Source organism: Lytechinus pictus, chromosome 18 (genome assembly GCF_037042905.1).
Source record: "Lytechinus pictus isolate F3 Inbred chromosome 18, Lp3.0, whole genome shotgun sequence".
Classification (NCBI taxonomy): Eukaryota; Metazoa; Echinodermata; class Echinoidea; order Temnopleuroida; family Toxopneustidae; genus Lytechinus; species Lytechinus pictus.
Window position 1 is genome coordinate 9,122,145 of NC_087262.1, and position 19,558 is coordinate 9,141,702.

Genomic DNA, 19,558 nt, shown 5'->3' on the forward strand with positions numbered 1-19,558 from the left:
TGCATTTATGAAGTATGAAAAGTACCCAAAGAAAACAAGAAATAGAAGCCAAAATGCAAAATAAAAGTGATTAAAACCATTGGGAGCTAGGAGAGCATTCATCAAAATATTAGAATACAAAAGGATTTCCAGAATACAAAACTTAGCAAGTAAATATTTTTGTTCTCTCATCATACTTGTACACACACACAAAAATATTGTTTTGTAAGATATTGATAGTAGGTGATGTATACTGGATAATTTTCATATTCTTTAGGCCCCCCCCCAAAAAAAAAGATAAATAGATAAATAAATGAATCAATTAAAAAATTATAAGTTTATTTTCCTAAATTTTTTAGATAGAAATAACCTATTGAAGATCAAGTTTCTATTAAAAATAAAGCTTGGTTTTGGGGCAAAGTGTCAGGATGAAATCTTAAATTTATATGCAATGACTGAATTTGTAATGATGTGTTTGAAAAGCACTTTGCCACGGTCCATCGTGAGTGCAAATTACTTTCATGTCATACAAATTTGTAGTGTGAGTGTGAAAATGAAAACGAATTCTGAGAACCTCTTCACTGAATTACCCCATTATGGATATCAAACAAGGAGAAGGCACCAGAGAAAAATTACAAGGGGGCTGGGGGCGATGTAGCCCCTGATATGCTCAAAAGAGCCCGGGAAACTAAAAAAATTGGAGCCCTGGAAAATCCTCATTAATTGCAATGTTAAAGCTTATTCAGAGTAGCAGATTTAGGCAATAACTGGTGAAAAGTAGCCCCCCCCAAAAAAAAATATATATATATATATTTGCGTGGAAGGCACATCCTCCCCTATTGATGCGAACATCTCCTTGCTCCTTTGAAAACTAGGAGAACTTTTCATCTCATGAAGGTGTGAATGCACTGTTGGTAATTTGAGGCCGGGGGAGCGTTCCATGAAAGGACTTGTCGGACGTTTTATCCGACAAGTCCCATTTTATCCGACAGTTGCCATAGTAACAGTGCTCCTTAGCCAATCAACATCAAGGGAAGTTGTCAGATCTGACAACTTGTCGGACAAAAATGTTGATGAAACACTCCCCTGAACAAACTTGTAATTCTGGGAATTTTTCTGATCGGGTGGGTGTGAGTCCATTCCAAATCTGTAATACAAGCGTTTGAACGGACTACTTTCATTCCAACTTTTCAGGCAATAACGACATCTCTTGAGCCCTCTGAATGTGGATTCATTCATGCATCAGCGTGGAGCCATGTAGCTCCCATTTGCCCATTCCAGTATGCCAAGAAACCAATAAATATTGGAAGATTGTTATCAATCGTATAAACCAATGTCAAATTGAAAAGGTCAGTGTGATATTGGTAGCAGAAAGTTGACTTCTAGCTCAGACCAAATGCTATGGTTCTATGAAACCCTTCTATGGAAATCATACTGCCTTGACAGAGGACACAATTTTCATATCAAATTTTAGCTTGCATCACACAAAATACATTTCATGACATACATGTACTTTTCCAAATTACCAATGAATTCAAAGGTGAAAAAAAAAAAAATCTGTAGATTTTACGAATTTCATACCAATGAACATATTTCTTTAAAAAAATTTCTGTTAGCGACCTCTTAACTTGCCAACATGTAAATGGATGTGAAGATAAAACACTCGAGGCCCGGGGGAACAACCTCCAGACAAATAATTAATTTAGCAAATAACCCATGAGTGCGGTGTTACGTGACATGAAATAGCATGCCAAATTAATTACCACCATGCTGCACTGTACATGTAGATTGACGCAGTGATATTTGTTTGGAGCGCTGAGACTCTTGCATGTGCATGGTACGCATGGATGGGAGATGTGTGGGCAAGTTGTGAGGCAAATCAATTAGGTGACCCATTTGTAGAGGGGGGACCTGTAATTACTCGGTTTTCTTTATTTGTGTTTCTGAATAGGCTAGAAATTAATTTAATTCTATTGCTGAAATTCCATGGAATCCACCTTTTTTCTGTTGTTTTGGCCTGTCGTAGAGAGATAGAGAGGGAGGGGGGAGTAGGGGGTAGTCTGCAGGCGCAGACCCATAGTTTTCGCATGGTGCATAATGCAGTCTGAGGGTCTGAAGTATTGAGACTAGATTCACTATGTCCTGTGGTTGGCTCTTACATGTACATGTATTTGACAGAGAGAGAGAGAGACTTTGGAGTCTATTCTTCACTCGAGACTTGGTTTTAGTTTAAAGGAGAAATATATTGATTCAAACATATGGCCTTATTATATATCAATGGAAAGGTAATGATGTGGGGATTATCATAAGGTCATTTGAAAATAACGAAAATTATACAAGGTGGAAATCGCTAATTAAAAAGTAATAAAATGCCTCTCCGAAATATGCCTCGCATCAGTCTCTGAATTGACTCGAATTCGATGACGTATATGATGGTACAAGAGACATGATTGGCTCTCCCACATCAAGCTCCACTTGCATGCAAAACCCACTGCAAATGCTGGTGCCCATGTGATTTCTCCACACTGTGACTGATTAGTATGAGTCTGTGCTTTCAGACTGGGGGGGGGGGGGGAAGGGGAGGATTAGGAAGACAGGGGTAGAGGTATTACAAAAAGATAATAATTTTCACGTTCTTTATAAGTTTCCACAAAGGTATGCTGCAGGTGTTTGAATGCTACCAAACGATTTCTTTAAAGGTCAAGTCCACACCAGAAAAACATTGCTTTGAATAAACAGAGAAAATCAAACTAACATGAGGCTGAAAATTTCATCAAAATCGGATGTAAAATAAGAAAGTTATGGCATTTTAAAGTTTCGCTTATTTTTCACAAAACAGTGATATGCACAACTCAGTGACATGCAAATGAGTCAGCCGATGATGTCCATCACTCACTATTCCTTTTGTTTTTTATTGTTTGAATTATACAATATTTCATTTTTTACAGATTTGACAATATGCACCAACTTGACTGAACCATATAGTATCAAACAATGCTAATTCCATCAGGAGGAATTTATTATTATTTCACTTGACAATGAGGAGAAAATTAGAATATTTCATATTTCATATAATGAAATACAAAAGAAATAGTGAGTGGATGATGTCATCAGTCTCCTCATTTGCATACCAACCAGGATGTACAGATTACTGTTTTGTGAAATTAAGCGAAACTTCAAATTTAAAATGTCATAACTTTCTTATTTTACATCCGATTTTGATGAAATTTTCACTGTTTTGCTTGTTGGATTTTTCTCTTTTTATTCAAATCAACTTTTTGTTGGGGTGGACTTGTCCTTAAAAAAAAATACCCTACATGTATTGCTACATGTATATCAGGGGTCCGTTTCATATTAGGACTTGCAACTGTTGTAACTTTGCCATTATGCAACTACCATGGAAACTTTGATTATGATTGGCTGTTTAGCCCTGTTACCATGGTAGTTGCCATTATGGCAAAGTTACAACAGTTACAAGTCCTTTACGAAACGGGCCCCTGATTTCAAACTGAGGCTTACTTGTACCTTCATATCAGAAATTTTAATTTTAAACTTAATAATTTTGCGGGAAGTGAGCAGGAGAGCCAGAAAAACATTTTTGCTTGAATGAAAGAAGAAGAACGTGGGAAAATACCAGTCAGGAATGGCCTTTATCTACAAAATACAAAATGTATCAAAAGGTATTAATGTGACCTGCAGCTTGTTTTACTGTTCATTATCCCTGCATACATGGTATGCGAACTTGATCAAATCAGTAGAAGGGTCATGATCAAACATTGCCTTATAGGATAGATATTGCACGGAGTACAACAGCCATTGATCAGATCACGAAAGACATCTTCCTCATCCTCCCTCCTTACTGACCCGGAGCGTGCTGCGGCATCAAGATCAACTGTTAAACGATGGCAGCAAAACTAAATTGGCAGTAATTCACATCAGTCACCGATACGTTGCTATAATTGCCACCCGAAGTGACGGACGTGATATTATAGCAAGATTTATCTCGGCTTTGTGGATGCTGGTTGCAGATCTCACCAGCTTTGCACACAATATTTGTGAACTCGGGATGAGAATTTGATATGGAAATTGTTATTTTTGGATGGTAATCCGTGCAGTTTCACAAGTGATGCTGTTTGCTGTATGGAGGATTTGAAGCCCAGAGTTGATCAGGTGCCCTTATTAAAAGCCTATTATGCAAAAAAAGTTAACGGCTCATTCACTATGCAGCAATCATGTGATAATTTATTACATTACTACATTGTATATGCTAGGATAGTCGTCCTCATTCTATACCGCCTTGCCCCACTCAGTGTACTCTGTACTTAATTAGTTGTCATACATGCATGCTTTTGTTTGTTTTTTAATCTTCGCCACTACTTTCTTCATCTTTCTGGCCTAATCCTCTATCTATATCTCCTTTTGATTACCCTTTCCCCTTACTCACTTTTTCTCTGTCTCCCTATGCCGTCTTTATCCTTCCCCATCTTCTCTGTTCTAATACTTTTCATTCATGCATGTACAATGTGCCTCATTGTAGTGGTTATAAAATGCGTACTTAATATTTATAATGTTCAATACAATGTATGATTTTTTTATTTTCAACAATTTATTTCCTTGTATTATAATATGAACTACTAGTAATTGTTTTCAATTTATATCATTTCATGTTTGTACTTAAGTATTATTCTGTTATTGTGTATTGTACACATGTTTTTATTCAGCCTTTGGCTGCGAGGCATGTTTTAATAAACCATTATTGAATTGAATGGAATTAAATTGGATGTTATTTAGTTGAATATTGATTTGATAAATTGCTAATTCTAAATTTTTGAAGACCATAAAGGGACTTTCTCACTGTTAAGGGACAATGTATTTAATTCCACGGCACACTTCTACATGCCTTTTCTATTTTTTGGTGCTGTCAATTTTACACGGTGAGTCTTTCTGTCAAGTTTATACTGTGGATTCAACTTGACATCCAAGGCCTCTAAACGATACATACAGAAAGGTTGAAGGCTGTATATTGTGGACGCCATGCTGTCCTAAAAAATCAGTCGGTCGCATTATGCAAAAAGGACATGAAAAAAAGTGAATGATAACATTTTGATAGTTCTTTCAAATCAAAAACACTTTTATACCAATTGTGCAAAACATTACTTATATATGGAAGCCTCAAATAAAACATTGGGATTCGGTTAGCAATTTTATGTGGATAGAAAAACTGTGGTCAGTTTCATTATGATCAGTCGCATTACACTTTGACCCCTGTTACATCTGAAAGTTTCCTACCCGAGACCCGACCGAGTCCACTTGCAACCTTGACTGGATTATTGGTGGATTAGCTTCGCGAACGGACCGAGTCCGAAATGTGGTCTGTTTACATCACAGCGTTCATTCCCTCCCCTATCGGTACGGTTTCGAGCGGTATTCGATTGCTGACACCAAAGGGCGCTCTCGATCTAGGCTCTGAATAATTTGCGTGCGCTAATTGAAGTTGTTTACATTTCGTTACACTCGTCGGCTGCTAGCTCGCCATTTGAAGTTGAAGATATGATCGACTTGAAAAGGATACGTTTAAAATGCTTCCTTCTTTCCACTCAAATCAAAGACTTTATCAATCACAATTCACATGTCGCATGCCGCAAAACATTCAAAGAACGACGGGGCTGGGGAGGGGATAGTGCGCGCTATGACGTAATTTGACAGCTGGCGAATGGACCGAGATAGGTTCGAAAGCTTGTGTGCGTTTACATCTACGAATCGGTGGACCGGGGCCGGCCCGATACCTACCCGAGACTACCTCTGGATGTGGTCTCGGGTAGGTTCGCTAAAAGGTGGCCTGAGGTAGGTTTGGGATGTTTACATCTGATTTCTTTCCGACCCGAGGTAGGCCCGAGGTAGGGAATCTCTCAGATGTAACAGGGGTCCTGGACCCCTGTTACATCTGAAAGTTTCCTACCCGAGACCCGACCGAGTCCACTTGCAACCTTGACTGGATTATTGGTGGATTAGCTTCGCGAACGGACCGAGTCCGAAATGTGGTCTGTTTACATCACAGCGTTCATTCCCTCCCCTATCGGTACGGTTTCGAGCGATATCCGACTGCTGACACCAAAGGGCGCTCTCGATCTATAGGCTCTGAATAATTTGCGCGCGCTATTTGAAGTTGTTACATTTCGTTACACTCGTCGGCTGCTAGCTCGCCATTTGGTTACGATCGGATAGTGTACGTTAGTTGTTATTTCTAGATATTTAAAACCCCGAAAAGTACAGACCCTGGAATACATTATGAAGAATATTAATGTGTATTCCCTGATTCGGGAAAGTCGTAAGCAATTTCTTCGGGAAGAATACGTCTAAAATGCTTCCTTCTTTCCACTCATCAAAGACTTTATCAATCACAATTCACATGCCGCAAAACATTCGAAGAACGACGGGGCTGGGGAGGGGATAGCGTGCGCTATGACGTAATTTGACAGCTGGCGAACGGACCGAGATAGGTTCGAAAGCTTGTGTGCGTTTACATCAACGATTGGTGGACCGGGGCCGGCCCGATACCTACCCGAGACTACCTCTGGATGTGGTCTCGGGTAGGTTCGCTAAAAGGTGGCCCGAGGTAGGTTTGGGAAAAGGTGGCCCGAGGTAGGTTTGGGATGTTTACATCTGATATCTTTCCGACCCGAGGTAGGCCCCGGGCCGGCCCGAGGTAGGGAATCTCTCAGATGTAACAGGGGTCTTTGTCCAGCACCACATTTTTTGTTACCCTTCCTGCTATTTATTTTTGAATATTTTCTTTTGACGTAGAATGATGACCCTTAGATTTTCCAACTAGAATTTTTTTCAAAACAATATTTTTCTGATTAATTGAAATTTAGTAAAAAAAATATATGTGTAGTCCCATATATATAACGTTTTGTAGGGTTCGGGTTCTCCTATAAATGTATGCGTAGGACAGATTTTTTTTAGTTTAATGGTGGTCCCCTTTGTAGTTATGAACTTCCATTTTGGCTTTTGATTGGAATTGACCATAATGACATATATATGATTTTACAGTTTATTTTAAGGCAAAAGGTAAAGCTTTAACTTTTAGGATATAATGAAATTGTGTTTAACACAATTTCATTATTTCGAGATTTTTAAGTTATATAATTCTGCTATTTTATTCAAAACAGTATCTCAAGCATAGAATGCATTTTTTAATTGATTCTTTCATGAAATGGACTGAAAATATGAGGATGTACAATGTAGCTTTCTGATTTCCAATCACTAAATTTGTGAAAAGAAAAATAAAAACAATATTGGGAGAGTGCGAGAGTCGACTGCTGGAAAAAAAAATAATGGCCACTACACTTTTGTAGGATTGAATTCCAGATGATACTCTACTCGAGTATGATTGAAATATAAAAAAAAAGGCTTTAATCCTGAGATGATGTCACTTTTGTACCCCAATAGAGCTGCTGGCTCATTACAGTGATTGCAAGCGCAGGTGCATGATTATTAGTCTGTATTCTCATTGGATTTCTTGAGCTCTAATGAACAGAAATTAAATTGAAAAAAACAGCCTTGATGAGAATCAATTATAGACTGTGTGTGGGAGTAAAGTTGAATGTCTAGACTACCTAATCCCCAAATGATTACTTGAGGATATCATGTTCTAAAACTTTAATTTATGTAATGATAATGATAATAATAAAGGGTATTTATATGTACAGTATATTGCGGGCATACATGCATTCACCTTCTTAGGTGCTCTGGGCTAAGCTAGGCTTGCCTGCTGGTACCTAGTCTCTAGGCACAGACCCTGATTGAAACTGATCAACAAGTGTGTCTCCACTCAAAGACTAGCACATATAAAACTTGCTGCCTGAGCGAGAGGGTCTTCAGTACACAAGGCATGAGTAGGCTGCACATTCAGACCCTTAACTCGAGTGAAGGGTTTGCCCAGCAGACTAGCTGGTACCATGCTGGTACACATTTACCTCACCTGGGTCGAGTGCAGCACTGCACTACATTATGTGGATGAATATCTTGCTGAAGGAAATGAATACTGTGGCTGGGGTTTGAACCCATGACCTTCTCATTGTGTAGTGAGTCCAGTCAGTCAACGCCACAAGACAACAACACGTGAACATGGACATTTTAATATAACCTGAGAAATATTATATGCCTGATACAAAATTTGAATTCTATAAAAACATATTTTAAATCATTTTAAAACACTTTAAAATTGTTATAATGTAGAACAAAACATTTTGTGCCAATCCTGCTTGTTTAATCTACCCTTCTGCTTATCAACAGATGTGTCCAGAAATCAACAATGAAGCTATTAGAGTTTCTCCTCGATTCAAGAATATTTTGGTCAGTTTTGTTCAGGGCCCCTCAGCTCATATTATAAGCAAGCCAATTACAATGCAATCCCATCATTATTCTAAAGATGACAGCAGAAGTAGAGGCAAGTTCCTCATTGTTCAAGGCCCCAAAAGAGATAAGAATTTGTCAGTTTGTTAGGTTCTCTCATTTTATAAGCAAGCCAAGTACGATGAAATATCATCATTATTCTACCATGTGAGTAAAAAAACTTGACACCTCACAAATCCCCAATACAAGGAAAAAATATGCTGTGAACACATAATTATTATTCATGGCCTGAAAGAGTACAATCTCCCAAATAATGTGATACCATCTTTATGTGGTATGTGTTAACACTTGGATGATCAATAGGTACATGTACATGTATTCTTTGCAGTAATGTAAATTTTGATCTGAGCCAAAGTAAGGCATGACTGCAATAAATGAATCCAGATGTCAATGATGTCATAATCCTACAAGGGTTGCATTAAAATCCATTTCAAAACATTTTTTCAGTGATTTACATAATTCTCAAGTTAATTTCATTGAAAAGAGATTTGCAAATATGTTTACTGGTACTAACTCATGTAGGATTATGATATCATTTATCTGGATTCATTAGGCGGTGCTGCACCATCCCGGGTTTGCTCAATCTCGAGATTTTAGCCGATCGGCCCTCTTCGCGATTAATCTCGAGATTCAAGAAACCCCGTCTCCACCATCGCAAGAAGAGCGATTCCTGCTCGAGCGAGGCATCGATGCATTATGGTCTGATGCCGTGAAGAAATAATCCCGAGTGTGTCTGCACCTACGAATTAGCGCGATTATTCGTAAAATAGCACGCTATTTTGCAAATAACCCAAGTTGACTTGGGATTGCAATCTCGAGATTAATCCTACGAACTAGTGCGATAATTGCGTCTCCATTGCAAATAATCTCGAGATTGTTCAGATCGGGATAATTTGCCGGATCAGAAATAGCGCGCTAATTTGAAAACTCGGGATGGTGCAGACGGCCCTATTCACTGCAGTCATGCCTTACTTTGACGCAAATCAAACTTTACATCACTGCAAAGAATACCTACTGATTATCCATGTGTGAAGACAGACCACATAAATATGGTATCAAATTATTTAGGAGAAGATACTCTTTCCAGCCATATGTAATGATTATGCATTCAGGAATTACTGTCTTCTTAAATTGGGGATACATGTATGTGAGATGTCAGATTTTTTTTTACTGACAAGGCGTTAAAGATGGCAGAGGAAATTGAGGCGAATTCCATATTGTTCAAGGCAAGAACAAAAAACCAAACAAATTTGTCATGGTGTTTAGGTCTCATTTCATGAGCAAACCAAGCACAGTACAATCCTATCATTATTCTAAACATGGCAGAAGATTTATGAAAGGGGGCATATTCTCCCTTTTTTAGCCTTGGGAATTACATGTACATTTTTATTATCACTATTCTAAACATGATAAAAGATAGGTGAACGCTATTAATGTGGCAAAATCCACCTACTTGTAGTTTTGCCTCAGCATTGTGTTTTTAATCATCATTATTCTTAGGAGACTGTGACAGAAGATATATGAGAGCTAATTAATGGCAGTAAATTCCACCTTGTTTTGCCTTGGGAATCATCATTTCATTATGATGATTCTAAAGATGATATTATAAATGATAAACACAGTATGAGAGCTAATTAGTCGTAGTAAATTACACCCTGTTTTGCCTCGGGAATGATTGTTTTTTTATCATTTTTCTGAAGATGATATGACGGAAGATATATGAAAACTAATTAAAAGCGGCAAACTCCACCTTGTTTCACCTTGGGAATGATGTGTCTTAAACCTTCATCCAATCATCATCGTCTACTAGTGACTCTTGGGACGGGGGGATAAGAGGGGGGGAGGGTAGAGAAATGCATACAGTACTAGTAGGTAGAGAGGGATAAAGAGAAAGAAAGAAGAAAGAAAAAGGCGTGACTGACGACGAGAGAGATAGGGGAGGGGGCAGTATGAACGTTGACATTCGAATGACAGGTTTGGGCAGATGATGAGCAGCGAGAGGTGTAAAGGGTTGTTTGTCACTACCAAGGAGAGTGAAAAGGGAGTGAAAATTCACTCTTTTCAGAGAGAGAGAGAGAGAGATAGGGGAGGGGGCAGTATGAACGTTGACATTCAAATGACAGGTTCGGGCAGATGATGAGCAGCGAGAGGTATAAAGGGTTGTTGTCTACCTCTCTGTTAATCTTTGGGGACGGATCAAGGTAGTGAAATGAGATACTTTCAAATCAAGCATGTCATGGTCAAATTAATCTCAGAGTGATTTACAATCGCCGGGCGTAGACTTTATAGGAGTAGTGAAATGGAATACCTAGGCTTCATCAAATTTAAAGGTAAAGGAAAGTAATTGCAGCAAATAATTATTTCACGAGCCTTTAAAATCAAGGTAAATTACCACCATATTATCGCAGATCTAGATCTGGTACAATGAAATCAACTTTATCTTTGGGAAATCTTAACTGAAAACCCGATAATTCTGATGATAACTAACACAAAAAGACGTAGGTGGGACAGTGTATTAACATTGCTAGGAAAAATACCCGACATTTGATGGAATACCGTGCTTATTTTTCTCATTTCTCAGCAATAGCACATTTTCTTCCAGAGCCACTTGGCACATATTTTTTTTAATTCTTACATACAAATACTTGGGGGTCATTGGATTCTGTTTGATTTCATTGTGAGATCGTTACCACAACTGGTATTTATCTTTAATGCGACTTGAATTGTGATTCAGAAGTCATCCATCTGTGGCTTGTGCCATTTTTAAACTCTGAATGGGTGAAAAAAATTGGTTAAAAAAGAGCTTCCCTTATGGGCATCAAATAAACCAAGATGGATCGTGCATCCTGGCTATGTCCTGAAATAGCAACCGGCAACGCGAAACAAAACCCTTTTAATCTAAATTTTTGGTGGTGTGGATGGACTCACATAGGGGGTGTTGGTTGCTGTCAAGCCGATTTCCACCAGCCCACATTGTTCTTTCTCATTTATGAACAATTTAATCTGAGTTGGTGATGATGTGAATAGACTTAGACTTAAGGGTAGTTGATGTTGGTTTTTAACTTCTCGTTTTAAAAGTCCATAGGCCTACATGTATTTCCACAAACAGGAGTTCTACTTGTTCGCATATTTTAGTCTGATTTTGTGATGGTATGATGTTGGTATTCTCAAGCCTATATCCCCTACAGTAACTAGCATGCGCTAGCAGGTTGCTTGCTTAATAAGCGAGTGCATGCTAGCGAACAGTTCCTGCTCGCTAAAAGATCGCTTAACTATTACTCTCCACGCATATTACACACTTAATATTAAGCTAGCCGCATGCTAGTTACTAGTAGGAGTAGGATATTTCATCTGTATACTTATATAATCTTGTTTGCAATATCCTGAATCAGTGTAAAATTATTCATGTAAAATATTGAACAAGTTTGCGAACTACATTGTATCCAGTGAATTCACGAGGTGGAGACCCCGGGTTAGACTGAGGCTAATTCATTCACCCACCGTACACCATCGCTTGAACTACAAAAACCGGCATTGTGTTAACTTAACACCAGCCTGTTTTTACAGTGTTGGCTTTACTCGATGTTGATTTGTGTACATATAGGCTCACACCAGTCATTTCGCTCCGGCGTTAACTTCTTGGAGTCAGTTCAACACCTATGGCTTGTTTTACTACATCAGTTTTACACTCTTAAGTGCTTTATGTTCAATCTCAAGGGTGTAATTTTAACACCTCAGGGTTGGGTCCTATAGGGGTGTCCAACTGGTGTAAGTTTAAACACCACAGTTTACAGTGTAGGCGTACTTCCACCCCGGACTGATGGAGAACCGACCTCAGACTTATGGAGAAACTTCCTCATCTGATCTAGTTTCTAGCTTTCTACTGCTAATCAATAAGAAATGGATATTACAACGAGGGGAGGTCGTATCTTAATAAAAAATGAATCCCCATTGGCAAGGGCTTGGGAAATGAAACAGAAGGCTTAAAACCATAGTTTTTGTTTTTGTCTTCATAATAAACAGTGGTATATCCTGCCTTAAGATGTGGGCATGTAGTATCTCAAGGGATATATTGTACAATGAAAATATGAAATTATAAAAAAACAAGAAAGATAATTGCCTTTTGTAATAAATTGTTTTCACTGACTCCTAGTATAATGGTTCGTTTTCCCCGATCCTGCTAGATCTGAAGGTTTGTCAAATCGTAGCCAAATCGGCATAGTGGCCCACGGGCTTTATAGTTGAGATTAATCGGATATATAACAACTCTTGTAAGACAGGGCCTCATCAGTTGTACCTGTATTACAAGCATTTTACCGACAACCATAACCAACATTAATTCTTATTAAGCAGAATTAATTGCTAGCTTGTGCCTTGTAATTCTAATTCTTATGTATTGTATATTTTATGTGAAACATGTTATCCTGGGTTTAAAAATCTTTCCTTGGGTTGACATGTAAAGTTATTTTATTTATTTCATTTCATAATATTTGATAATTTACAACTTTTTGTTTTATACTGCACAAAAAAATGCTATAAAATGTTGTTTCATGTTTTACATAATTTTTTTTGCAAGGCAATTAAAAAAGCTTACTGCAATAAATACTATGAAATGTTACATGTTTTACATCCAATTCTACTTTGGTATTTCTACCTTTTCTCATCTCTTCTCTCTCTCTTTATAGAGATGTCTCCATGCTGCTCAACCAATCAAGCCTAGTTCCGTGTGGATAGCCTTACAGGTGTGAACGATGCCCAATGTCACGCGTACATGATTCCGCCATCCATCTGTGCCTGCATCCTCCAGGGAGAAACGTGAACACATCCTCATGACACATTTAGTCTCGCCTTCAGACTCCCACTTGACCTCATCCTACCTATGCTCTCCGATCAGGTTCACGAACGAGCTTCCACAGACGATGTCGGATGTGAAATGACAGAACTGTCATCGGAGATTTACCGTCTTTTGGAAGGAGTGGTAGATGTTTTCCAACAAAATCCTCAAGAGGAGGAGATGCTCAATTTGCTGGTGGCCCTACGTGTAGGTCATGTGACTCGTCGATCACAATTGCTCGCTTGAGGTCCTAATCTGAACCAATCCCCTCGCTCGCAATGCATGATTGCTTTTCATCTATGTTGGATATCTTGTTGCTTTAATTCAACCGCATACTTTCAGTTACTTCCCTTCAACCCTCTTTCATTTTTTGGTCATCCCAGCCACAGATTTGATTAAAAGGCCCCAAATTAGATTTGATTTTTCCATTGCCGATGGGTATGCAATCCAGGAAATCAGATGATTGCTCGCTTGTAAATTGAAGCAGAAATGTATTAAGAACACTTTGTTTTCTATGAACATCGTTTTGATTATCGATAAGTGCGTGTTCAGAAGTAAACATCTGCATGCTTGTGTTTACGGACATTTGTTTTTAACCCCTCAAGAATAGTCGTCAAGCTTAAAGCATCAACACACCCTCAATTGGTTGAAACCTGGAAAGTTGCGAGGGTTCAACTGAATTTCATCTGGATTTTTATCTCCTGTTTGCATCGTCAATCCTAAATGGCAACCGAGCGAGGATTGTAGGAAATAGATTGTGTGATCAAGAAGTGGAATTTCAATTCTCTCATCCTTCCAAAGCCAGGTAAGTGAAGAAAGAAACTGCAATTATCCTTTTAATGCATCTGAAAGCCTTCTGTTTAGATCAGGGTTTAAGTCTAAACGAGATTTGCATCATTGTGTGGGAGGATGTTAAAGCCTGTTCTGCATACGCAGAGAAGGTTTAGATTTGTAGGGATCTTAGGAAACTCAATTTGATCTTCATAGAGGATTTCAGCAAAAAGTTGCTCGGAATAAGTTAAAATAGGTGGTTTCAGACCGCCTCGAAGTTCGCCAGTTCCAGGTATTCTCTGATCGGAAAATTTACCCCGATCAGAAAATACCAGGTATTTTGGTAATGTGAAAGCAAACTACGCGTAATTTCCCCGAAAGAAAATACCCGCTAAATAGTAGGTACTTGGCGAAATTACGAGAACTTTCGCGGGGATTTTTCCAAGGTCGCAGGTATTTTGGCAATGTGAAAGCAATTTACGGGAACTTTTAGCCCAGCATGTCGTTGGGCGCAGGCGCTGTGGGTGGCTGCTGAGCTAGTGGTTTTGAATCTCGAGCCTTGCCTGCTTATTAGACCATACTGCGCATGCTCCTAACTTCAGGAATTTATCCCGAAGGGTATGTTTCGGGGCGGTGTGAATGCAGGAATAATTAATGGGTATTTTTTAGCCTAAAAATGTTCTCGTAATTTAACGGGGATTCTTGTGATGGAGGCGGTTTGAAACCACCTAATGATTGATTTTCATGTAGTTTGTGGAAAGGTAAGATACCCAAAAGACATCGAAAGTCCTGTGATATATATGCATAGAAGATTTAGATTAGTAGAGATCTAGGGACATTCGATTTGATATTTATAGAGGATGTCAGCCAGGATGTTACTTTGAATAAAAGCTATATTGATTGATGGAGAGGTATTAAAGATGTACCTAAAATCCATCAAAAGTCCTGTAAAATGTGTAAAATGCAGACTTGCCTCCTCCCTTACACATTAATGGATTTTAATTTAAACTTTGGTATTGAAAAAGAGGTCATTTCAAGTATCAATTGTCAAGTTGTGCAGTCAACTAATGAAGATGATATAAAGTAGTAAGTTCTTGTGTATACAATTTAATGTCTCTATGTGCTTCCAGAGGCACTTTGATATTATAACCCGGGCTTTAGCCCTGCAAGCCAAGCACTTCAAGGATGCACCGGGCTGGAATTATTTATATCTGAATAAAAAGAGTAAAATTCACAGAGCAAAATGCCAAAAATTTCATCTAAATCAGATAACAAATAACAAAGTGATTGAATTTTATAAAAGTTAAGCAATATTTTGTGGAAATAATTATATTCACGTCGTCATGAATATTCATTAGGTGGGCTGATGATGTCACATCCCCATTTTCCCTTTTCTTATGTTATTACATGAAATAATAATTGTTTCATTATTTCATACATGTGTGAATAATATGTCTCCCTTACGATGAAATAATTTGCAGCAATTGATATCTAATGCACAATTCAGTTGTCAGTCCAATTTTTAAAGTTCTTGGAGGAAAAATTTTGAATAAACCTAATTTCATATAATAGAATACAAAAGAACAAGTGGGGATATGGCATCATCAATTTGCTCATTGAATATTCATAAAGACATTCCTGGAACTGTTTCACCGGAAAATGCAAAAGTTTAAAATGTCATAACGTTGTAATCCTTGTCTGATTTGATCAAATTTTCAGTGTTTTGTCTGATTTTGTCTGATTTTTCGTTACCTGTTTAAATCATATTTACTTCAGCCTGGAGTACCCCTTTAACCTTACCTGGGTTGAATGCAGCACAATCACAGATCAGTTTCTTGCTGAAGGAAATTATGCCACGGCTGGAATTCGAATCCACAACCCTCTGTTCCAAGTCCGGAGATTAAATCCACTTGACAACAATGCTCCTGCATTCATCCCGTATTCATAGTTCGTGATCATGTTAATGAGTTTATAAACAAAACACATTTTTCAACAGATGAAAATCTTGATATAATAATGAAACTCGCAAATCATTTTAATCATGCTGATGATGGGGATGATATGACAAAAGTGCATTTATGGTTGTTGTTGGGACATATAATAATTTGTTAATGAAATTTGCTATTACTAGTTGCCTAGTGCATGCCCGTAATTTTCTTTTACATTTTGAATAGAACTTGTGAAAGATAAAAAGGAGGGGAGAAGACAAGATGGAAGAAAAGATGATTGATGTTGACATTTGTTTCCATGCAACAATTCTACTTCATTGTATTACATTCTAATTGTGTGGTTACGCAGTTTCTCCTGTTAAGACAGGAGAATAAAACCAACAAAACCATAGAATATGGTCTACATGTATCAACCTTGGCCATTGAGGTTCTCTAATGGAATACTAGTAGATGGATTTTTTATTCTTTTGATGTGTTCAATATTTTTTTTTTAATTTGGAAACAGAAAATTGAATCTTAACTAAAAGTCATGTTCTGTAACGTCTGCAAACGAGTATTCATGGCAAGTCATATTTCGTCTGTGTGAAATCTAATGGCATGAGGTAGTTTAAAATTTTGAATAAAAATCAAAGCCTTGACTTCTCAATTTAGGAGAGATTTTGAAGTTTTGTACTCACCCTCCTAAAGTCAGCTTGAGAACTTTTAGTCTTTTTAATCTTACCCTCTTCAAGTCGACTTGATGAGGTGTAGGACCTTGTCTTCTTGTCTTATTACGTCCTCATAAAGTAAACTCTATGAGATCTATATTGTTTTCTTGTCGATCTATTTTCAAGTCAACGAACCGAGATCCAAGATCTTGTCTTATCTTTCTTAGATCTTTTTGATGAAGTCCGGGTTTGATCTTCTTGTCTCCCATCATGCTGAAATCCAAGATCTTGACTCTTTGTCATTGGTGACCAAGTCCAAGATGTATTCTTGTCTCCTTATCCTCTTCAAGTCACTTGATGAAGTCCTGAATCCTGTCATGTCTTCTCAGCATTTCAAGTTGACTTGATTGAGATCTAAGATGTCTTCTTGTCTTATCTTCATGAAGCTGACTACTTCACTTGTGTCCTTGTCTTCTCATCCTCATCAAGTCATCTTGATGAGATCCAATATATTGTTTTCTGGTCTTCTCATGTGCATCAAGCACAATAGATGAGATTGAATTTTTTTCTGGTCATCTCATCCTCATCAAGCTATTAACTAGATTAGATCCAGGATCTTGTCTTCTGGGGCCTGTTTCATAAAGAACTGTTGTAACTTTGCCATAATGGCAACTACCATGGTAACAGGGCTCAGCAGCCAATCAAAATCAAGTTTACCATGGTAGTTGCCATAATGGCAAAATTACAACAGTTGCAAATCCTTTATGAGCCTGGCCCCTGGTCTTATCTTTTTCAAAGTGACTTGATGATATCCAGTTATCCACAATCTTGTCTTCTTGTTTTCTCATCCTCATCAACCTGATTTAATGAGATCCAGAATATTGTCTTCTGGTCTCCTCATCAAGCTGATTTAATGAGATCCAGAATCTTGTCTTCTAGTCTTCTCATCCTCATCAAGCTGATTTAAATGAGATCCAGAATCTTGTCTCCTGGTCTTCTCGTCCTCATCAAGGTGATTTTATGAGATTCAGAATCTTGTCTTCAGGTCTTCTCATCCTTATCAAGCTCATTTAATGAAATCCAGAATCTTGTCTTCTGGTCTTCTTGTCCTCTTCCAGCTGATTTTTAATGAAATCCAGAATCTTGTATTCTGGTCTTCTCATCCTCATAAAGCTGATTTAACGAAATCCAGAATCTTGTCTTCAGGTCTTCTCATCCTCTTCAAGCTGATTTTTAATGAGATCCAGAATCTTGTCTTCTGGTCTTCTCGTCCTCTTCAAGCTGATTTAAATGAGATCCTCAATCTTGTATTCAGGACTTCATATCCTCTTCAAGCTGATTTTAAATGAGATCCAGAATCTTGTCTTCCGGTCTTCTCGTCTTCATCTACCTGTAGCTGATTTAATTGAGATCCTGAATCTTGTCTTCTGGTCTTCTCATCCTCATCAAGCTGATTTAAATGAGATCCAGAATCTTGTCTTCTGGTCTTCTCATCTTCATCAACCTGACTTGATGAGATCCAAGATCTTGTCTTTTTGTCCTTGTAACTTATATACATGTATTCTTGCCCTTTCTACCTGAAATTTCTTCTCATCTTAGTACACTTCAAACATAAAGCTTCATCCATTTTACTCTGGTAAATTACTTTACCTTGATAACGTCCAGAGCTCTCTTAGAATGGGACACTGGGGAAGGGGGGGGGGGGTGGGTAATATGGTAATCTTTTTTATAGTATCCTTTTTTTTTGCTTTTCTAATCTTTTATGAGTCAAATCATTCTGTTTGTTCACCTGTGAAACCAACATTTCTTTTTGCTCTACCTCTCCCTTTCATAAAAACCTCAATCCACCATCGTACGCTTCCCAACACTCTTCGAAGTAATAGCTCTTTTGATATTTAATTATTCCATTATTTATGTGTTTATTTCATGTTATTTTATTATATTCGATAGGAATGATGAGAGTAATGATTTTGACACCTCTATTATAGTGCCATCATCCGCTAGGTAATGAGTAACGCTCATCATGCTACATTATTTATCGTTGATAACACATTACGAAAATGAATTCATATAACAGTGAAGGATATGGCTATTGAGTAAAGCACCGGAAAAAATGAGGTTATCTTGTCAAGTTGTCATAATATTGCACTGTTAGACGTGGTTAGCCTTCTCTATAAAATAAGCCTGACTTTAAGCCAGCAGCATGCATGTAATATTCATACAGACTCAAGGGCCCTTACAAAGAGTTACGATTGATCCTAATTGATCCTATCAATCGTAACTCTATGGAAATCCAACAATGTTTTTCTTTCGGAGATTTGTTTGATGTCCTTTGAAAACAAAAAGAAGCATACTGAATTGTCAAGAAAACAGATAATGTATGAATATACATCATTTCTAGTAATTATTTTGAACGAACATGCATTTTATAATTATATGTTGACTTTGCTGGCTTCCCATTGTTGCGATTGATTGGATCAATTGCAACTCTTTGTGAGACAGGGCCCTGATGACATAAGTACTATTTCCAAATCAAATAGAAACTGCCATTATCTATAGTTTGTTTCCTTTGATCCGTCTGTGATGCACTGGAGAGAAAATTCACCTTATTTAGTTAAAATTCCAGACAAATTGTCTAGATAGTACATATATACGTCAACCGCATTAGGCCCTCATGTTTTTTTCCCCCTTGTCATTATAATGCGGACCTCTGTGATGAATACTTCAACCAGAATCATCATTAATATTTGATTATTATTTTGGAAAACACATCAGCAGCAATTATCTTCAGCAGAGGAAGATTTTTTTTATGTGGTAAATTATCATTTCTGATTTTAACTTTATATTATTTTCTTTTTTACAGGTGTAGTTTTTGCACTTTGCAAGCAAAGAGAAGCATACTGAATTTTCAAGAAAACGATGAATGCATGCATACACATCATATCTAGAAAACATTTTGA

The 19,558-nt window shown here is 37.7% G+C and overlaps 1 long non-coding RNA gene across 1 annotated transcript in view; it reads left to right on the forward strand.

Annotated features, from left to right (window-relative positions):
- The window catches only part of LOC135157500 (uncharacterized), a 53,482-nt gene that overhangs the window by 23,828 nt on the left and 10,096 nt on the right, over window positions 1-19,558 (forward strand). The window contains exon 2 of the long non-coding RNA XR_010296497.1: window positions 13,083-14,036. This is a non-coding gene — a long non-coding RNA (uncharacterized LOC135157500). The remainder of the gene's footprint in view (window positions 1-13,082; window positions 14,037-19,558) is intronic.